The 17,319-nt window shown below is 36.1% G+C and overlaps 1 protein-coding gene across 3 annotated transcripts in view; it reads left to right on the plus strand.

Annotated features, from left to right (window-relative positions):
• The window catches only part of LOC149547333 (hexosyltransferase GAUT11-like), a 115,948-nt gene that overhangs the window by 43,681 nt on the left and 54,948 nt on the right, over nt 1-17,319 (plus strand). The window lies entirely within an intron of this gene.

A 17,319-nucleotide genomic window follows, 5' to 3' on the forward strand; every position in this document is an offset into this window, starting at 1 on the left:
CAATTTGTGTAGTTTTATAGTAGTAGAATATAGTTTTGAGTGATGAATTGAACATGGGAATTCACCATGCTTCAGATTCAAGGAAGCAATTTGACAGTGTCCATAAACTTCAGAAAATTGCATATTAAGGGCCCATAAAGCAGTAAGTCCATCCTAAATGATCAAGAATGGAAAAGATATTTCTTGAAGAATGGGTACCCATTAGGGTGTCATAATTGATCCATATTTGGTTACTTTGGCAAATCCAAATCTATAGTGTAAAATTGAGGTTTGATAGAAAGTTCAAAAGTAAATATTTTATAGAAAAATTGAAAAGAGTGGATGAAAAACCATTGTGTATCTTGTGATTAAATCATACTTGGAATCGCCCTAACATCAGATAAAAATTAGAAGCTTTGCAAATGTTGCTAGTGATCCTATTCAGGTTGGATTGCATCCAATCACAATCCAGTTTTGATTAGATCGCAATTGCAAGCAGTCATTGTCTATTACCAATCACAATATTCGTTTTCAAAAGTTTCAACTATGGTATGGAGCATACATTAAATTCTCTCCGAGAAGTGTTAGATATCTCTACTTCTCGTGAGAACTTTTCCAAAACGAGAAAACTTAAGGTTTTTAGGTGAGAAACTCAAGTTGAGAAGACCTCAAATTCTTGTCGATAAGTTAGCCACTTCTCTACGATAAGTTGCAAATTTCTCGCGATAACTTAACTACTTCTCTTAGGCGAGACCAGTAAAACTAGGACACCCAGCGACTTGCCCATTCATTGTTTGTTTTGTAATTTTGATTGATTGTAGGAGAGAAGGGTTCTGACAAAGAAATAGTTTCTAGCAGTCTTATAGATTGATCACAAGTGGATACAAAGCAGATTTCGGATTCACAAGTAAGTTTTCTAAATTCGTTTTGTTTTTAGTGGTAAGGGGAAGAGGAAGATGTGGATTAGTTTCATATTTTACTTGACATTTGTATTTGCTTATCCTTTTACAAAGACAATTTTCTATTTCTAGTTTGCTTTAGAGTTCAGAGTCTGTGAATATGGCTGTCAGCCATCAACATTCCACATGAGGATGCAACCTCGTCACATGTCGCATTTATATATCTAGATCAACTTGTTTGTTTTGTTTACTCATTTATTGACTCATTAGATGCATATCCTTATTGAATTTTGCAATAAAATGCATTTCTAATTAAATTTATGTTATTTTAAAAATTTTCGATATTTTCTCGAGAAGTTGCCGATTTATCTCTGATATTTGCCAAGAACTTTATTTTTTGCCTCGTTGATAAGTGGCAGAGAATGAGATTTTGAACTATGGTATGGAGCTTACTTGTATTTAGTGGCCCGTGTATGAGGTATAGCTTAGTATTATTTTGGGATATGTGTTGTTTGTTAGTCAACCTATCCACATGCCATAAGTATGACTAGCTTGTTAATAGAGACAAATCCTTTTCAATTCTTATTAATTGTGTTTGCATTTTATATTTTTGAATCAATATGACTAGCTCGTTAACAGAGACAAATCCTTCTCAATTCTGATCCATTATATCTCCATTTTATATTACAGAATCAATCCTTCTCTTCGATGTCTTTTTCCAATCCTCATTTTTCTCTTTTACTTGGGGAGTTTATATTTATGTTCAACATGGACTTGGTTGTATAATTGATTGTAGTATTATATCTTAGGGTCTAAAACTCCCCAAGTCTTGTCAGTTGTTCCGAAAACATTGGCAAGAGTTCTACCTCAAATGATTGTTAAGATGCAATATTTAGAGGAGAGATTTAGTTATTTTTCACAAACAATGGGCATTGCTTGATTATAACATGCATTTCTTGCGAGTCAAGGAGCAACGGAAAGCTTTCTTGAAGAGAGTGAGTGATATTGCATTACATTTGCATTGGAAATCTAGGATCTCTAAAGGAAGTCATACTTTGGTAGGTTATGAAAAAAATCTTGAAAATTGTCAAGGTTTGATGTTCTACTTGTGGTAAGATTCCTTAATTTTGCTAGCAATTTTGTTTCAGAAAACTTCTTGTTTAAGTCTTTTATGGCTAGGAATAGTGTCACACATGTACAGCCAAGGGCACGGAGATAAGAGTTGCATGGCAGACTGCATTCAGGGTCATGATATTTAAAGTGCGATTTGGAGTTGGGCATAGCCCGATCAATCATGCCCGTATTCCTAAAGTGCTCACTGTTCAGGAGACATTGATTTCAAACCTTACAGGTGACTTCATAGACTTCTATAGCAGTGATGAGCATTTAGTTGAACACTAGCATTTTGATTGGTTATTCAAGTATTTATGGTGCTACATTTCAATTCGTCCAACGAGCCTCGGGTGGAAAATTCTCAGTATTTTCTAAAAAATGGGCCGAGATAGGTAAAACTTGTTTGAGTGTCATTCACTACAATTTTGCTATATGCTTGCCTAATCAGCATCCAATCATCCATCCATTCAAGGCACAATCATTAGAGGAGTCCAGTCAGCATAAAAAAATGTAAGCTCACAAAAAACATAGTAGTCAAGATATAGTTGGACAAAAAAACTCAATGCATGGCCAACAACCAGTTACCAGAATAATAGAATATGCATATGCCACAAGGCACAGTAAGGTTGTTTCTTGCCATTTTCTCATGTTTTCATTTTTTGTTTTCTAAAGACTAATTTTTACAGGTGTGTATGATTGTTATTGTAATTGTCACACTGGTGTTTATTGAAATAATCACAGTTCAAAATATCGCGGATATATCTGTGATAAGTCTACGTATTGTGATCTTTTTTGGCTCCCGAGAAGTAACGTCAACTTATTGCGGATAGGTTATCACAAAGAAGTTTCAAAATATTGCAGAGAGCTTGGTAAAATATCGGTGATATTTCTCTGTTTTGTCATGATAAATAGCAAACTTATCACCCATGCAGAAAAAGGCAAAACACATTTTTATTTATTGGGAAAACAGATTTGGAGAGGAGAGAAAGGGCAAAGGAGGAGAAAGAAGGTTCCATCCGGATTGGAAAAACAGATTTCTGATTGGAAAAAGAGATTTTAAATTCTCAATATCTTACCAAGAAGTTTCCGACTTATCTTCCATATTGCTCATCCGATGTTCAGGACTACGCATAGGCTGAATCTTCTCCATTCATGGGGGACCTGATATCTTTTTTGGGTCCTTGGTGAGAAGGTGCCGATAACGATATTTTGAACTATGGTAATAATCACACTCGACACTTTTTTTTGAAAATATATTCATCTGAAAGTAAGATGCAAGCAGAACTCCTCACTTTCTGTCTACCTAGATCCTCCATTGGGCAAGGTGAGACCAAAAGGTGTTTGGGATTACAATCAATTGAAATGGAATGCTAAAAGGAAAGGACCAGGTGGCAAGCCAGCCAATACCATGTATTCACTGGGGTGCATATGCATTACGAGAAATGTAAATAGGCATCTTTCACTTATTTCAATGGTGGGTGTATGGACACATCCACTTTTCTAGTGGGAAAGCTTAATACAATTGAACCACTTGTTCAGTGGGTAAGTACATAAGCAATTATAAATATAAACATACTGAAGTAGTACCATTCAGTGCTTACAAAATAAAGTGCATAAAATGATAGCTTTTACGGTATAATCGTCCGAAGCATTACAAGTTAGCATATATGCATTATGTACATCAAAATAACAGGAGTAGCTGTTGATGAAAAGGGCTAATGTAAATAAGAACTGCTGTAGCACCCCACAATGGTTACAAATAACATGTGCCAACAACTCAGCTATGAAATGACAACGTGATACCTTGATTGGATGGATAAGAAGGCTGGTGTAGTTCTGAAAATGCACCTAAGACGCACTGCTACAGGTCTGGGTGGCAAGGAAGATACCTGGAAATCTCACAACACACATCCAATACACGCCTAAGCTGCAACTTCACTTGTAGTTCTCTGAATCACTTCAAAGCCTGCTCAAGCATGAATACTGGAAAAATATATCAAATTGTCACAGCAAAACTGAAGACACATCGGAGACTGCTGATTACTAAAATTTGTCCAAGTATGAAAACTTACATGCTCCTTTAAAATTAGATTTTGTTTTGTAACTTCAGTTGTAGCTCTCTGAATCACTTCAAAGCCTGCCCAAATATGAATACTGGAAAGATATATCAAATTGTCAAAGCAGAACTGAAGTCACATTGGAGACTACTGATTACTAATATTTGTCCAAGTCTGAAAACTTAAAAGTTCCTTTAAAGCTAGATCTAAAGACCTGGAATCCATCTTAAACATCTTGAAAATATACTAAAATGAAACACAAACTCAAATATACTAAAATAAAATGTAAACTCAAATATTATTTCATTTATGATCCCTTGTGATCCATTACAACTCCACATATGAACTTTTCTCCACTGCAATGAAGTATGAAACCTGTTGATGCGAGTTTTGTATCACTTACATAACATATTAGGATTTGAATATTCAATATGGGCTGTCAAACATGCAACTCCTCTCTTGAAAAGTTATTACTCATGAAGACATAAGCAATAGCTCCAATGTTCCTTACACCGTTGGATACTCGCTCAGTTTTATTGATGTGATTTGCTGGTAATCACACAGGCGGCCTTACGTTTTTCATTTAAGGATATGACTTGGACTTTGGTGGGATGAAGGTGATGGTGGCTCGGTTTGTGAAATGTGCGGAGGTAGATAATGTTGATGGTGGCGATGATGGAGGATGTGTCTGCCAATGGTGATGTTGATGGTAAAGTGATGGTGGTGGAAGGTGAGTGGATGTGTTCTAATACTCGACCTACTCTAACTTCCTTCTCTCTAAACTTCAACTACCCAGCTATTCACTATTCTACTCTTACTCCTATGAATGGAAGGTTAGCAAATGGACGGGGATCGAACCTAATGAGAGCTGACCAGCGGCCTCACTTCCACAGGTGCAATGATTCGAAGGAATAATAAACTAGTTTACCACACAAAGCTTCCTAACCAACCGCTAGGACGCTAGTGGCCTAGTATTGATCCCTATCAAACATTTACCAATGCTACCATACAACTATCCATCTACTTTAACTTCACTTAAACAACTTCAAATGCAACCAACTTTAACAACTTGAAAGGAAATCTAACTAAGTGGAAGTAGAAAACATGCAATAACACCCAATGTTCTTAATCAACATGCAAATCGCAACAATGGAAAAGAGCGCAATTTTGGTATTATCTTCGCAACAATTTCTCCAACCCCTTTACAAATGAGAGCAAATGGCCTTTTATAGGGGCCAAAAATACAACGGACGGTGGAGATCAAAACAAGATCAACGATCCAGATTGGATCCTCAAAACGCTAATTAGGGTTGCCACCCCATCGGCCAATGAGAAGCTGCCACCTCATCAATGGACCAATGAAAAAAGTGCAAAAAGTGGCAACCAATGAGAAGGCACCAAAATGGTGGCCAATCAGAAATAGACACTTGTCCTATTCTAGAAGAAATGAAAATTGCCACTTGGGCTTACAACAAATGATCTTCTAATATAAATCTTCCCTTTTCTTTCATTTTCTTAGCTAAGGCAATGAACTTAGCTAGCCTTTTGTTAACTTCTCCCATAGGAGGACAAGGTGTGTGCTTTGCCCTGAGTTCCATTGACTTCACCATGCTGCTCGCTACTTGAAGTATCTTTTCGTGATCCTTCTCATATTCCTTCGCAAATCCAATAAAAGCATTGAGAGAGGAAAGGGTGCCCAAATGCTTTTTTCTGATTGTAACCTTTCCCAACTCATCCAACCTCGATCCAAAATTTGTTTCATTGACATCCTCTTCTCTGATATCCTCAAAATCAAGTGCCACCCCAACGTCGCTCCTGATTACCCTTGTCACCGTTCTTGCCATTTGTTTTTGGTTCTCGCTATCACCCTATTCCATTAACCCTTGGATGTCCTCAGCTGTATGGGTTGTTACCACCTCGCCTCTTGGCATAAGCATTTGTCTTAACCATAGTGGTGCAATGCATCTCCCCAAATTTGGATTTGGTTCGACTAACAAAGCATCACCAATGGCCTCGGGTTCCTGACTTACTGCCTCGATGTCTATTGGTCCATCTTCTTCTCTACTAGTTTCTTCCATATCATTTCCTTTTTGGTTCTTCGAGAGAGGGGAGTACTTGGTGCTTTCACTATAGCCACTTGATTCTGAATCAGAGCTCACCTCCACCGTGGCCCCTTTATCATTTGAATTGACCTCTTGGCTTCTAGCCTCAATTATACTCTCTCTTGATGGCGCTACATGCTGTCTCTTGGCTATAGGCTTTGGATGTTCTTTGCCCTTCTCTACCTCCAAAACTTTCTTCTTGCTATTTCTAATCATTTCCTGTTGCCGGCGATTTCCTTCATTCCTTTGTCTGACTGATTCTTCTTGTCTCTCTTTTGATTTCATCATCTCATAGGTAAGGGGAGTCCTTTGACTTTTTAGCTTCCTTAGTCCTTCATTATACCATGACTCGGTATGTAAATTCACTACCCTTGTGACTGCTTCCAAGGAAGGATCCTGATGGTCATCCCAATCTACTGGATTCAATTCTGTTCCTTCTACTGTATCATGGTCTTCTCTCAACACATTTCCATCATCCTCCAGTTGATCCGGAATATCGAGGCCTCTCCATCTAATAGCCCTCATCATGTTCACCGACAGCCTTGAGAAAGCTAGCTTTCTCACATGAAAGTCATCTTTGGCGTTGGCCCAAAAGTCTTCTATGGTGGGAACATGCTTGAATTCATTTCCATAGATACCTTGATAAGACCATTAGGATCGAATGTAATGAACCTGGATTAATGTGGTTTTCTCCCCCAAAGATATTATGTATTAAAATTGAATATTAATTGATATAATCAACTTTATTTTTATGTTGGCATTACTTTAAATTGTTTCACACAAAAATAACATACAAGTAGCAATAAATATTACAAGTCCCGTATGAATCATACACCATATAAAAACATTATAATATATTTAACTTGTAATATATTAATCTTGCATTATTAATGTTTAATAAATATGATTTGATTCCTATAAGCATTCTCTGAAAGAAAAGAACCCTAATCCATTAATAATTATCATTATTGATACTTATATATATTTACAAATGCTTATTAAATATAATAACGAGCATTAAGAATTATATAAGTAAGACATTAAAACTATGAATCGTATGTAACGTCACAACCTTACATACGTGACCTACCAAAGACATATTAATACCCGTTATTAGGGTTAGGTCACGGAGGAGAGGAAGAATAAGAAGGAGAACAAGCATTCGGCATACCAAAGTAATATACAGCAACACGCAGAGGATATATGAAATAGTGGATACACGTAAGACCAACATTACATTGCGCGGTTGTAAGGATATCTGCCGATTACAGTGGGGAACCTTTGAGTGGAAACAACACCAAACTGTCGATATCGTAATATAGTAGCACCGTAATCTGAATGTGTACAAGTACGTTTGAACTTATCATTGCAATTATGAAATAATGATAATATAATCATTGTAGAATTTTATTATGATAACCGTGTTAGATGTATAAAGCATTGTATGAGATCGATATGTATATTTATTCGCTGATTGAATCCAATGCTTTCCAATCATAAAATTTAATTGATAAGGTACTTTTCCATAAATATTAATGTTAAGGAAAGATAAACAAATACATGCTATTAAGCATTAAGGAATTATGAAGTAGTGTCAATACATAAACAAATACATATAGACATATCATTGTTATAATGATCTCAGGCTATATTTAAATTATCAAGGTTCATAACTTAACCGATCATGTGATATATATATATATATATATATATATTTGAATTAAATTGTGATAAAGCAAGAGAAACTTGTATATATTTTAAATTAATATCTATACACGTAATGATAAGTGTTTTACAGTGTTCATATATTAAAAATCATGACAAAGAGGAAATAATAATAAGATAGCATTTACTTAATAACAATTTGTAAATATATATTCAAACTTATAGCTCAAGGACTCTGATTCACATCTGAGTTATGATTTCTGAAGATAGGGAGTGGGTGAAGGAAGAGGCGGAGTAAATTCGAGCACCTGACGGTATCCTCCAAGGAGCCGCTTGTAGCTTGTTTCACGCGCCCTTTGCACCGTCAATCTACCCTCTCCAGTTGGTCATAACCAGAAGGGAGAAGATTTGCTTGCCACTATAAGTGAGACTTATTAAATAAATCAGGTTAATTAACTTGCAAAGCTCAACTCCTCAAATATTGAATGATTAAAAGGATCCAAGGCATGTTTTTTTTTAAATGACTTTCCTAATTATACTAAATTTTGAACCACAGGTCAAAGGTTTTAAAAAGGGGTCATTACATCGAATCCTTGCCTTGCTTTGTACCATCCTAGATGATACCATTCCAATTCCTTCTCTGTGGCTTCAAAGGAGGCCTGATTTGGGCAACTATCATTGCCAATTACGATCGAGAACGAAATGCCTATTTTCCCTTCGTTTCTCATTATTCTATCGTAGTGCTCAAGTTGCCTAGCCAATTCTAACAAAACTTCCTTGTCGAGTGGGTACCTTGTAAGCCTCTTAGGACAAACTGTACTTCCTGCCACTCTAATGTATGTAAACTGCGGAAATTGGATGAATCAACTTCCATATTTCTTTATCTTTGTTTCTGTGTCCGATGAAAGTCTCTTAGTAGGTGTTCCTTGTAGTACCCTTACTGTCTTCATAGCGAAGGCATCACAAAATATCTTGTAATCCTTGTTGTTGTGCAAATGGAGTTGTGGATAGCATTCATGTACCAAATATTGTCCCAGTCCACTACCAACTTCTCCTAAGGCCCTAAGTCTCGGACTCTTGTACAATCTAGCAATTAGGTAGAACAGATAGGAGCCCATGTAGAATTGCCTTTGGTTTTGCACGGTTTTGAGTTGCAATTCTAAGTTCTCGCTTATGATCTTGACCCAATCAAACCTTCTTTTCCCTTTCTCGATCTCATCAATGAAGTACATCCAGTTTTCAAATTGCATCCCTTGAGCTAGGCCCATGATCCGGCTGAGCAGAACAACGAGATCACCATATTCTGGTTTGAAATCTGCCATTGTGATCCTCGATGATCTGTTAACTCCCTTCCTTCCCTCACGTATCCAATTCTGCTTTAGATGCGTGTAATAGGCCTCTTGGTTATCTTGAAATGATTTAGTTGCTTGGTTCATCATCACAACCGTCATGCCCTTGTATTGGGGAATGTTGAATGTTTCTTCGATTGCTTGTTCGCCAATGCTGGCCAACACTCTCTTCCCTTCATCAAAAATGATGGATTTACTGTTTAGAACAAATTTGGATGCACATTCCATAATCAATTATGGACAAGGCAATGTGGGGGGAAAAGCCACTGCATGTACAATTCCGCTCTTGTATATCCTTTTTGCCAAAGGGGATTGTCCTTCCTTTAGTCTGTCCCTCATCCGTATCATGTCCACTGTACCGATATTGGTGTCGGTTATTCTCTTCATTTTCGAGAAGAAGGAAGTTTTGGGCATCATATCCTCTTTGTCTTTCTTAGTGTTTGCTCACTTGGGATTCTTACTTGCACTACCATCCTCCATGCTCGTCGCCCCATTACGGGATGGTAGAGTGGTGGACCAGAAGGCAAGAAGAACCAAGAGGAGCAATCCTTAGACTAGAATGAAAGATGGATGTCAGCTTAAGGACCCCTTGCAACTCTAGATGATGAAAATTCACTTTAACCAATAATCTTACAGCGACTTTTCGGAACCTAGGATATGACTTCAAGAATTTCAAATCCCTTTGCAAATTAGAAATTTAAACTTCTAAAACTATCCAACACTTGCCCAACAAACAAAAATCAAACCTTCATATGCATCCCTTCTCCCAACAAAATCGCCAATTCTGATATAAGAAATGCAGTCCTAAATAGGGAAAAATCAGACCTTCACCATGAATTGCCCATGTCACCAAATCAGATCTGCCTCAAGAAAATGCCGAGAGTGGAAAGTTCTGCCCTTGTCTTAATTCGCCCAAGCATGGAAGTCCTCAATTTGCCCAAAAAATGTTACCTAGGGCACAAATCGCAGCACATAGAAGGAGAACAAATCACCAAAAATCTGCAAAAATCTGCCCACAGGGAAAATCGCCAAGGCCTGAAATCTGCTCCTCAAGAGAAATTCGCTCAAGAATGGAGAGGAATCTGCCTTGGAACAAAATCGCCTAAGCATCAAAATCTGCTCCCAAGGAAATTCGCCCAAGCATGGAGAGGAAGGAATGAATTGTGAAGAAGAAATGGGAAAGAGGTCTCCTTTATACCCAATTTCTTTTCCCTCTAAGCTGGCCGACCTGGTCTTGGAGGAGAAAAAAAACAAAAATTAACTCCAAGTCATGGCCCATAATTAAGTGCTTAGCTCAAAAATTTAATTTTGCCCAAAAGAAAATTGCATTTTTAAATTTGCCAATTAGCTCCAAATTGCAAAACGAAATTAAATGGTGCCTTGAGGGTGTTAAATATTTCCATTTAATGAGGGTTTAGTAATTAATACGTCATTAAATTTGGATTTTGGCTAACCAAAAGCGATTTTTTCAATATTAAATTACCAAATTCATTAAAAACTAAAAGCTTTCAAGGCAATTTTAATCTATTAAAGCCAATTTTTTGCAACTTTCTACCTAAATCGATTTTGCTATGCCAATAAAGATAAATAAAATTGCATCTAGAACCAAAAATCAATTTTTTGCAATTTAGCCCTATTTCAACAAAATTAAAATTTTCACCAAAGAAAAATTTGAGATTTTCCAAAACTTAAGTCTAATTAAAATTTTCCTTTTGAAAATCATCCAAATTTACACAATTAAAACCAAATTTTCAAAAGAAATTGTCTAAGTACAAAATTCACAATTTTATCCTGCCAAGTTGACATTAACTTAGAAAATTATTCAGCCTAGGGATAGAATTGATAGCTTTGGAAAATCAAGTTGAAACCGGGTGAAAATAAGCTAAGCCTCCCCACATTTGTCTTGAAGGTGCCAAGGCGTGAAATTTCAAAACTCAAAAATTTTAGGGCAATCCAAAAATTTGCCGAGGCGATTAGAAAAAGGGGGGTCCCCAAGATTTGGGGCGATGTGTGAAAACCTCACAACAAAACCCTCAAACACAGATAGTACGATCACAAACAAGAAGAAAAAGACAATGAAATCCAAGTGACCTACACAATTATCCTTACGGCTTAGCCCAAGATGGTACAACCTGTCAAACGGTTTATTGTTTCTCCCTATTGTACACCAGATATGGGAAATTCATGACCTGCACAAAGTCTGCAACAAGTTAAGCATGCATTTTGTGTGTTTTTACATTCGGAATGGAATATTTGATAAGGGTGATTCTTCACACGATTTGAGGGCTTCCCCCATATTCATCTCTGTGGCGCAAATGGTCTTGGCAGGTCTTCAATTTCTGGTATATCCCCTCGTCTTCCTCCATACTGCTTGATTGAAAACCAATAAGAACCTGGACGCGGGTGCTCAGGACAGAGATATTATGTCTCAATAGCAAGGCTTTATTGCACAAAACAATTCCTTCGTGATGATTCTCGGGTAATGGCACAGTCGCATCCAATCTACGTACAGAGTGATGTGAATCATTAGAACGGCTGTTTCTCCTCCTGAAAGTTATGTGCGTATTACTCCATTTGATGACTATCTTCGACCCTTTGAATTTTCGGGCTCTATATATTTTGTGACATTCTCAGTAGCCTTTATTCCTTTTGTCTGTCTTGAACATCTGTGTTGGATGAAATATGCTTTGTAAGTATGAGATTTGACCTGGGTGAAATGTTCCTCTTTGTATGATACTTTCTATCACAGTAACTTCAAAAGCAATGCCTATCTTTAGCGACTACCAGGGAGTTGTGTATGGACCCACTTCAATACTCGATCCAATATATAATCTCCAATATGGGTTTGAAAATCTCCATGTGTGTTATGAACTGCTTTGGTGAAGAAAATATAAACTATAATCATAGCCTTCCAGCCTTCCACTTTTCAGGAGAAAACATGATAATATGGATGGGATCCAAATCTGGAGAATATGTAATCAAGGATGCCTATATGGTTGCTATCAGCTTGCAAGACATTCAACGGGACGATATCCCAACCAAACTGATATATAGCATGAAATGTGATCTGCCTGGCCTCCTGGGACTGGTAAAACCAGAGCTGATGCTGTGTCTGATTACACTTAGTTATTGTTTTCACTCATCAAGAATGCTCCTGTACTCCTTTATTCAGGAATTACAATATCAGAACAGTTAATCTTATACAGTTTATATTCTGATTGGTGATATCGATGTTGGCAATAAAAGTCCTTGTTGATACTGTTGACTCCAATGTCTGAATATATATATGAAGTATAAATATGAATAGTCAGTCAACAATACACTGATGGATCTGTTCATAGGATCTTCTATGAAATGATACTGTTGCTACCTTGTTTCTGTGATATTCCTGTTCTCTTTGATTTCCTGTATAGTTTCTGAATCACAATAATACTGTTTTACTCTGAATTCCACAATCCATGAATAATGTTGGTATACTTTTGATGTCTTTTAGTCTCCTATGCATCAGTCCTGATATTTACTTGAAAATATTGCAACTGTCATTTAGGTTTAGAAATTGCTAATTCACTGTTATCTCTCAACTCTAACAATGATTTTGCTTCAAATATTTACCCAGCTTAGGCACATCTTTGAGAAGACCAATGTATTATCTGTCATTTGCAGATGTGTTGTTGAATCTTCCTAAAACATTAAATATAGCCAATAGCCACATTGCACTCCAATGTATTTTCTCCAGTCCTTTCCATAAATCAACCACCATTGATGTGTATGCATTTTTTGGTTTGACTTTGACATTCTGACATCTGCGATTGTATTTCCACCACCAACATTATAAATGGAGGCCCTGATTTTTGCCAAAAAATAAGGCTCCATCACATTCTAATTCTGTTTAGCAGCAGAAGAACTTGCAACTTAGAGAGAAAACCAAAAAAAAAAAAAAATGTAAAATAAATTAAAGAGTGTCATGTACTAAATCTATAATATTGTTTATTGGTGAAAAAAAACACTTCATGAGATGTGTAAATAATAGACTTCCACTTCACACTATCATTCAATACAAGAGAAAGAGGGGTTTCCAAACATAACTCTTAATGCAATTCAAGTTAGATTTGCAAAACCCAAATAGGAAAAGGAATGCCAATACTAAACCCAAATTATACTAAAGAAGTACGCAAGCAATTTCTCTGTCATGCAATGTAAGTAACTTTAAATGTGCAATGTGAATGTAAATTGAAACAATTGATTAAATGACGAGTAAAATAGGTCTAAGTGCTATATGTGTGCCCAATTAAAATATAAGCATAGGTCTATGCTAAGAGATAAAAGGAAGGGTGGAAATCTGACCTAAAATATGTAAGGGAAAATGCTTATCTGCTCTGAAAGCCATGGATCTGAAAGTGTGATTGAGATTTCAATTGTGGATCTGCGATCAAAATAGAAAACCCAGAAAACCCCGAAAAGCCCAATCCTCCAAGTACATGTCAACCAAAAGAAAACCTATCAATAGGCTTAGGGAATGTTGGACATGTTCTCGGAGCACTATAACAAAGTCGACCCTGATTTTTCCTGCAACCCTCGGCAAGTAATTTTTAGATCTGAAGTCGCATGATGCCTTGTCCCTGCACACAAGAAAAATGGTTTTTGTTTTGTTGGATGAGGGATTGCCGTGGTCAATCCCTAGATTGAGGAATCAGCCTTGAAATTGAAATGCAGATAATGATAAAGGAAATGTTACCATGTAGTAGGACTAGATATATGAATGAGAAATATAATTACCTTTGTAGATGCAATTGAATTTGATATGTGATCAAATATGCAAATGTAGTAGCCTTGATTCAAAGAATTTAAAACCTCATGAATGGAAATTTTTGTGACATGCCTTGGTGAAGAATGGAAGAATGGAAGACCTTCTCCTTAGAAGCCAAACTCCATTACCACCTTCAAGGAAGAAGCTTGATGCAAGGAGGAAATGCTAGATCTTGGAGGAATGCTTGAAGAATGCTTGATGGATGCCTTGAAATGCTTTCTTAAGTCTCATATACGTGTGTATTCTTGCCCTTCATTTTTTGTATCATGATGATGATGGATGAAAATGAAATGCCCAAGTTTCCTTATACTCTAGTTATTGAGATCAAAATAAAGTAGGCTGACCTAGGAGATAGAATTAAACAATTTAAACACTTGAGACTTATTAAGCCCTGGGACGTAAGTCCCTCTATGTATAGGTCAATCTATACTTGAGGGTAATCCCAAGAAAGAGGATCCTGAGGTCTAGGGGAAAGTGCACAAGATTCAGGAAATATAGAAACCGCAAAAGATATGACCAAAAAGGTGATAATATAGGATGTAAGGGGCCATGCCGGAAAAATGAGAGATGCCCTAAAAACTTGAGCAAGATTGGAAGAAGAAAGAGAGACCAAAACCACACCAAATAGGGCTAAAAGATCCCAAAATGAAGTGCTTCCATTTTAAGACGGTACAAATACAAATGGTGAAAAAACAAAATAAAAAAATTAGTTGTGAGAGGATTTTGATTGCAACAAGTTGTAGCTATGTATAATTTTGACCATGGAGGTACCGTTGTGTACTAGCATCCATTTTAGATTGGTCATTAACAACACAGAGTATGATTTCTTCCCGAGACAATCAACACAAATTCTCTCCTAACATTATTCTCCACTTCTAGATCCTAGAAGAGTCTACTAAACGCCCCTTTCTACCCATTAGGAACTTCAGGATCTCTATATGGTGGTAACCTCCCTAACAAAGAAAATGTAATATTTCTATAGTACCTTAGAGATAGGGTATATGGAAGGAGGTGCAATGACATGGTCATCTTGTTCCAACAATGATGAGTGATTGAATCCACCTTTTTGGAAAAACGTTTCTTTGGGGTTGTTAGTAAATAGATTTGTCCTTTAAAATTGAATATACAAGCTGACTCCTTATGCCCAGAATGAAGGACAAAGAGTACCAATAGTTGGATGTGTTATCATGAATTGATAACTCGTCTAAATTGCGAGGTACATCTCCCTCCTAGAAAGATATTCAATGAATCGAATAGTGATTATATCATTAACCTGAAGATACAAAGGCTTACTGACATTCATTCATCACGATGAAATGAATGTGTTTTCAGACATGGATAATCAGGGGAAAAACTAACAAATGACCACAAGACTATTCACTAAATCCTCCCTATCGCAGAGAAATTGAAGGGACTTGAATGCTTCAATCTACAAAATATGAGTACATAAACTGATAGATTTATTCACCTGACATAACTATATAGAACAATATTAAAAAACAGAAAAGAAATTACCACAAGATCAATTACAATCCAAGAAACAAATGTTCAGACCTCAAGATTTGATAAATATCAATTACCCATTATTTCAAACACAAAACAAAATAACCACACAATTATTCTGCCTGTGCCATACTATTAAGCTACTCAAAAAACAAAGTAAAAATATACTAGTTTCCTCCTATTCCCCTTACAATTAACATTCAAAAAAATCTTTCTTCCTTTCTATTGGTTTCCAAAACCGCAAATTGGAATCCTACGAACCTTGCTCGCTCGATGCTGGGATATCCAACTAGTTAAGGCCAACTTGACGGAACTGAGCAACACGGTCCAAGTTCCTTGCACGTTCGGCTCTGCAAAACCGAGGCGGGTGTGATCTTGGACAACAGCCTTATATCCAAGATCCTTATAGCAGATTGGTTAGAGCACAAATATAATGAAAGTTTCCAAATGGCAAGAATAATGGAAAACTTTAAGTTTGCAAATTATAGATTAGGAATAATAAATGAATATATGAATGTTTTTAAAATAAAAATAATAATAATTGCAATAAATGAATAGATTAATTCTTTAAAGGAAAGATATGAAATAATTGCCAGCTATAGATTTGAATTATGAAAAAATATAAAGACCAGTGCCAAAGGGTGATAGAGTCAGAACTATAAGTTTTCACATACAACTTTATGATGTTATGTACATTGAATTTATAAATAGTTTAGTCATCAGGATGTGATAAATCAATTGCTTTTATACATATTTAAACTAGTCTATAATATTTTAACCCTTAGTAGGACAAAATATATACAAATAAGGAAACAATTAAAATATTTCACAATATTTGTATTTGTCGAATTCAAATAGCCACAATTGATTTGATCTACTTACTCTGATAATAAATTATTTATAAAATTGAGAAATGATCATAAAGGACAAACTATATAGTATTCTTGACTTCTAAAAACTTTAAGAAAATAAAATAAATAAATACTTCTTACTGATCATGCTGGAAATAAAATACACTGGAGACAATCCTTCAGACGATCCATCCAATGCATTTGACTCCAAAGTCGCATATAAATACATTTATTCAATAATCCGCATCCATAGACTTAGTTCAAAAACTCATTCTTCACCAATAGAAGAATATAATATATCAATTCCTTATAAATTGTAAGATTTTTAAAAAATGAATATGAATTGTTCTTCCTCTTGATTTTTTACATCTAAATTTATAAATGTTCAAAGGGTATCGGTTGCTTAACCAAACATCGCAACCCTCCATAAATAAAACTAACCAATATTGAAAACTTATATGTTTTAATTTTATCAAAATATAATTAAAAGCGTTTGCTTTATATCTCCCATTGGCGTTAATGCACAACTTTTTGCATCCATCGAGTCGGGTATGAATTCACTAATTCATGGAGTACGTGTTTAAATCTTTTTGCAGAACCAAATATAATCTCGGACTCCCGTGACTGCTTCCCTGTGAACTATCTATCTGCCAATGTGTTGGATTTCTACCAATCACAATCTCCAGTTCAACTATAGATTCTTGATCATAAAACTGCCTTAGTCATGATTTGGAGAAGGTAGTTTGAAACGGCGTCAAAAATTATCGTGCCCTCCTCTTAAGCACATGCTTTCAAACTCGAGTGTTTCCTACCTTCTGAGAACTTCTGACATGTATCCCAAACCTGCAAGAAGGCACATGAGATCATTAGAATCAATAACAAACAATAAATCTTCTTCCTTAACTATCCGAGGAAGCATGAGCACCGAAAACTCCACTACTGAGCACAACGTCCCGAAAAGCAAATATTTCTAAAATAGAGTGCTTTCATCCTA

The sequence above is a fragment of the Cupressus sempervirens genome, chromosome 7 (assembly GCF_028749045.1).
Source record: "Cupressus sempervirens isolate cs-2001-9-10 chromosome 7, ASM2874904v1, whole genome shotgun sequence".
NCBI classification, from domain to species: domain Eukaryota; kingdom Viridiplantae; phylum Streptophyta; class Pinopsida; order Cupressales; family Cupressaceae; genus Cupressus; species Cupressus sempervirens.